Genomic DNA, 6,788 nt, shown 5'->3' on the forward strand with positions numbered 1-6,788 from the left:
ATCGAACCAGGGATCCCTTTAATATTTTCAAACTTGTAGTCAAAAGTCAGTTTACTGTTCAGTTTTCTGCTAATCAAAGGTTTTGTGTTGTGTTCAATTGCTTTATCGCAGATCTGTGTGAATCGAATGGAAAAGAAAACGCAAAAGTGCAGTAAAAAATATAATCTCTTTCATTCTCAACATTTTCCCACTACCACCATTGGCACGTACCTTCACATTTTAATCTGATAGCACATTCCTTACACAATATAAACATTTAAAAGTTGGAGACAACCGCCTACGCGCCTTTAAAATTCGCTTTCTCTTATTGCCTCTGTTCAGTTTTCTGCTAATCAAAGGTTTTGTGTTGTGTTCAATTGCTTTATCGCAGATCTGTGTGAATCGAATGGAAAAGAAAACGCAAAAGTGCAGTAAAAAATATAATCTCTTTCATTCTCAACATTTTCCCACTACCACCATTGGCACGTACCTTCACATTTTAATCTGATAGCACATTCCTTACACAATATAAACATTTAAAAGTTGGAAACAACCGCCTACGCGCCTTTAAAATTCGTCTCTTATGCCTCGAACGCGTTCGAGGCAATAAGAGAAAGCGATTCACACAGATCTGCGATAAAGCAATTGAACACAACACAAAACCTTTGATTAGCAGAAAACTGAACAGTAAACTGACTTTTGACTACAAGTTTGAAAATATTAAAGGGATCCCTGGTTCGATACTCGATGACATTCGCCTACGGACATCTTATATTCCCCTTATATGTATTTTTCGTACCTTGATAAGCAAAACCGTTGGAACAATCTGGAGGACTTAATAGTGAATAGGGAAAACAGTTGGGAATGAATGGACGTAAGAAATGGGCGTGTGTTGAATTTGATCAGAGAACAAACTTTTTATAATATTGAGCATGAATAATTATCCGAAAATGTTCCAGGGCGAATTATGTTTTTGGAAATTGAACAGTTTCTACACGTCATGTGATATATTGTTACAAATCGGATGATTGGTAATTGAAAAATGTGTCAAGACGGATTTGTTATCACTTAAGTGATATTTGTAATCCGTTTTATGCGCCAAGTTTGATCGATATCCTAATTGACGCCTGTAGGCCCTATCCCATTGCTATTATTATACAACCTGATTTCTACCATGGCCTCGTATATTTCTGTCCCGATCAGCCTAATTGCATAAAGTGAATTCTGTCCCGATTAACCTATCCGTGCATAAAGCGGAATCCACTTCGATACTTTCTGCTCGCGAATAACCTCAGTGTATAAAGTTGTTTCTGTCCTGATTAACCTATCTGTGCATAAAGCGGACTTTAAACAGCGGTTCAATCCACATAGATACATTCTGCTCCCGATTAACCATACATTCTACTTCCGATTAGCCTCAGTGCATAAAGTTAATTCACTCTCTTTATTTACTATACAAAATACACACATTCACACACCGAACATTTCAATATTTTATTCAATGCTGCTAAGGGAATAATATTGTGCAGGGGAACTATGGATAAAATCCGCACCCCGATTTCCGCTGGCACCTTCTCGATTCTTTCGGCTGCAAGTGTTCAATTTTCTGATGCCTGTGCATCTGTAGCAGGATGTGACAAGGAACATAGTGTGAACCAACTTATGTTTTTATGGAGACTCTGAGAGGAAGTTTTTGCTATCTCAGGCATGCAGACCCAACAAGAAAGTTGCATCCGTTCCGTTAATGACGAAACCCTACACGTATCTAATATGTGCATATGTTCCGACCATCACTGCAGACAGTTTTTATTCTTCTGTAACGTCTTTATCAGTACAGTGCAAAGATGGAGGGAAAGAATTTGCTACGTATAGTGCAACGCAATAATAATAGCATTACTTTTGTATGTAAACACAGCTCTATTTATTACTTGGACACGACTTGCACATTTTACTCTATTTACAATACATACTACCAATATTTGTTTTCATTTTAAGAACCCCATGTACAGTGGACTCCATAAGTATTTTGCTGTATTTTATTCGACGAAATAAGAACTTCAAAATTCTGAAAAACTTACACATTTTGCTCAATTTACAATACATATTACCCATATTTGTTTTCATTTTAAGAACACCATGTACAGCGGGCTTCATAAATATTTTCTGTATTTTCTTCGACGAAATAAGAACTTCAAAATTCACAAACACTTACACATTTTACTTAATTTACAATACATACTACCCATATTTGTTTTCATTTTAAAAACACCGTGTACAGTGCGCTCCATACGTTTTATGGAGCAAATCCAAACTAGGGGAGCAAAGTGACAAAACTGGGGCAGGGACAGTTTACTTTTCCCTTGCAGGTGCGTTTTAGCATACTGCGGGGCCACAAATGATAAAAAGTGGATAGACGAACCAAATTCTTAACGACAAATGCGAAGGTACATATTGCGCTCTATGTATGTTTTCTACAAAATCACCGACTACTGACGCATTTCTTTTCCTTTCAATAATGAAGCTGAATATCTTTACCAATGTGTCCACCTTCACTTCATGCATATTTAGGGTGATTGGAACCGGGGTCTATTTTTGGCTCGATTGCTGCTTAATTTCAGTTTTATGCACATATAGGGTAATTGGGACAGGACCCCGGGGATATCCAGAATTGGATGTGTTATGGGCAATTCGAGATCATATTTGGAATATTTGGTACACCAAGTGGACGTCATCTAGACAATATACTTCCGTTAGACATTTTTGTACGTACTTCGGTTATAGTGTGGATACAAAAAATACATTTTAGACTACATTTGAATCTTATCTGGACACGATTTAGATATGAATAAAACTTGTTCTTTTTAACATTTTCTGGGTGTTCTATTTTTGGCTCGATTGCTGCTTAATTTCTCTGGGTGTTCTATTTTGGACTCGATTGCTGCTTAATTTCAGTTTTATGCACATATAGGGTAATTGGGACAGGACCCTGGGGATATCCAGTATTGGATATGTTATGGGCAATTCGAGATCATATTTGGAATATTTTGTACACCAAGTGGACGTTATGTAGACAATATACTTCCGTTAGACATTTTTGTACGTACTTTGGTTATAGTGTGGATACAAAAAATACATTTTAGACTACATTTGAATCTTATCTGGACACGATTTAGATATGAATAAAACTTGTTCTTTTTTAACATTTTCTGGGTGTTATTGGAATGTACAAAAGATGTTTCCTGTTTGGAACATATTATGGAAATTTCCGTAGCATTGTGTGGATATAACAGGGACTCTTTAAACATTTATTATAACCCTATTAGGACACCTTTTATATATCAAATAGCTGTATACTTAACTGAATTGCATAATTCTTACTAAATCGTGTGTGCACAAGAATTTACTCTCCATTTGTAAGAAACATATATGGAACTACAGGAATATCATTTGGATTATATTTAGAAGAATTTTGAACACATCACATTCAAACTTAGCGGTGTTTAATATCCATACACCTCTCAATATCACATAACATTTTCAAAACTCTCCGCCGCCACACATTATTTTAAATCCAACCAATAACACCCTTACCCTTCTCCAATATTTTTGGTATACCCCTGAACTTTAACTCCTTTCCGAAAATGTAGTATGTTCCTTAATACTTACTTCCACTACTATATAATAATATTGCCAGCAATTCCCTCATTTGTGAACACCCCTCACATAATCTTTTCTTGTTGCACCCCCATTTATTCATTTTATCTTTTATCCCAAAATTTATATAATCGTAATGGTAAATATTCATCCAATTCTTTTTATTCTGAGTGTTACATAACCGATTCGAGATTCCTCAAAATAATTCATATTTTTGAATATATTATTTTCCTCTTTTATCGAACTCCATCTTCACCTATTCCTCTTTTTATCCTCCTTATTTTCAACAGACATCACATTTCTTACCTACAAAAAACAAACAAACATTTCCCCACACAAGAAACGTTCCCAGATCCTATTATCTTTTATCCCTTCTATTTGTACCTTCTATTTTCCGACATCATGTTTTCAGTTAAACATATTTCAAACAGGCACAATTCCTAGACGATTACGCCCTACAATATTCATAGTATAGTGCAACGCAATAATAATAACATTACTTTTGTATGTAAACACCGCCCTATTTATTACTTGGACACGACTTACACATTTAACTCTATTTACAATACATACTACCAATATTTGTTTTCATTTTAAGAACACCATGTACAGCGGGCTCCATAAGTATTTTGTTGTATTTTATTCGACGAAATAAGAGCTTCAAAATTCAGAAAAACTTACACATTTTAATCAATTTACAATACATACTACCCATATTTGTTCTCATTTTAAGAACACCATGTACAGTGGGCTCCATAAGTATTTTGCTGTATTTTATTCGACGAAATAAGAGCTTCAAAATTCAGAAAAAACTTACACATTTTAATCAATTTACAATACATACTACCCATATTTGTTCTCATTTTAAGAACACCATGTACAGCGGGCTCCATAAGTATTAAGCTGTATTTTATTCGACGAAATAAGAGTTTCAAAATTCAGAAAAAACTTACACATTTTACTCAATTTATAATACATACTACCAATATTTGTTTTCATTTTAAGAACACCATGTATAGCGGGTTCCATAAGTATTATACTGTATTTTATCCGGCGAAATAAGAGCTTGAAAATTCAAAACATTTTACACAGCCCTCGTATATTTCTGTATCGATCACCCTCGGTGCATAAACGGATTACAAACATTAGTTCCATCAATCGATCAGCCCCTAAGAGGATTCCACATTTTCTACCATGCCGTCGTATATTTCTGTACCGATTACCCTCGGTGCATAAACGGATTTCAAACAGTTGAAAATAAAGAAAGTAGGAAACCACCGGTCCTAGAACAATGAAACCTAGTTCACCGGAAAGAGGAGTCCACTCCGAGTCTTACAAGCTATCAACCATTCTCCTAGCTCAATTAATAGCGGAGATACAGCGATTTTATATACCATACCCTCGTATATTTCTGTATCGATCAGCTTCGGTGCATAAAACGGTTCATCCTCGCTGCATAAAACAGGTTTCAAACATCAGTTCAATCCGTCACTCAATCACTACATAGGACAACTTATACCAAGCCCCGTATATTTCTGTTTCGATCACCCTTGGTGCATAAAACGGATTACAAACATCAGTTCAATCAATCGATCAGCCCTTAAGAGGATTCCACATTTTTTACCATGCCGTCGTATATATCTGTACCAATTACCCCCGGTGCAGAAACGAATTTCAAACACTAGTTCAATCCGTAGGACATTTCACATTTTACGTTATATTCATTTAAGATGCATCCCTCGTTCCTCGTTGAAGAAGTTGAGTCGACACGGAACAAGGAACTCCTGCGACAATCATCAAGTAACTCCTGCAAACACCTTCAAGGAACTGTTGTGCCTCACACAAAAACGCCATGATCTCATATCCAGACTCTTAACGAATGACGGGTTCAACTGGTATTCGAAATCCGTTTTATGCACCGAGGCTGATCTGTTCAGAAATATACGAGGGCATGTTATAAAGTGTCCGATCTATCGGGTGCCGGATTGAACTGATGTTGAAAATCCGTTTTATGCACTGAGCTCTCCACTAATAAGGGTGCATATTATAATATCGGTTATATAATTTGCGGAAAAAAGTATGTTCTATAAATATATATAAGTATGTAATATATACTTCTTGACCCTTGGCCTTGGAATGGAGCCAAGGGTTGCAGACTGTTAATGGACAAGATCAAATGGTGTTTGTTACGAACGGCTTTGGTGTGATGTCTTTATCCGTGTGGTGATAGGTTTTCCCGGGTGTTAATGGATGAGAGCAGATGGTGTGTGAGTGTATAGCTACAATTCTTAGAATTAGTGAGTGATATGTGTGGCGTGTTTGTTGGGGATGAGGTGGGTGGAATGGTAATGTGCCTGGTGATTAAGAAGAGGTTATGACATCATCATACTGTTAAAGAAAAGGAGAATAAAAGTCTGCTAGCATATAATGGAGAAAGACCTGCAAAAAGAGAAACAGGACAGAGAGCGTCTAGATGTAAAGAAAATAAATAGAGTAAAAAGAGTTGGTTTCACGGAGGGGGTGACTGTCCATAGTGTACCAGGGCAGGAAGAAGATATGAGAGGCACGTGGGCGTTGGACGCTTTGCTGGAACGGATGCGAGCAATGTGTATATCCGGACAGGTTTTTTCAACTTTTCAAATTTACCTACAACAACGAGCTGACAATAAACATCACCCACGATTACTATGTAATATTATACAATTAATTGTCATCTCAGCTCGTTATGGCAATGGGGGACGCCATCTTGGTTTTTGTTATTTTTACCGTAGAACACCGTCCATATACTCTATGGAAAGGTCTTGACGTACAGATTCCGAATATACAATTGCCTTTCACTCTAGTTCAATTAGGGCCGGCTGGACAGCCCTTTAAAGTTTTCCGGACAGGTTTTTCAACTTTTCAAATTTACCTACAGCAACGAGCTGACAATAAACATCACCCACGATTACTATGTAATATTATACAATTAATTGTCATCTCAGCTCGTTTTGGCAGTGGGGGACGCCATCTTGGCCGCCATCTTGGTTTTTGTTATTTTTACCGTAGACCACCGTCCATATACTCTATGGAAAGGTCTTGACGTACAGATTCCGAATATACAATTGCCTTTCACTCTAGTTCAATTAGGGCCGGCTGGACAGCCCTTTAAAGTT

Source organism: Lepisma saccharinum, chromosome 27 (genome assembly GCF_977018435.1).
Source record: "Lepisma saccharinum chromosome 27, izLepSacc3.1, whole genome shotgun sequence".
Classification (NCBI taxonomy): domain Eukaryota; kingdom Metazoa; phylum Arthropoda; class Insecta; order Zygentoma; family Lepismatidae; genus Lepisma; species Lepisma saccharinum.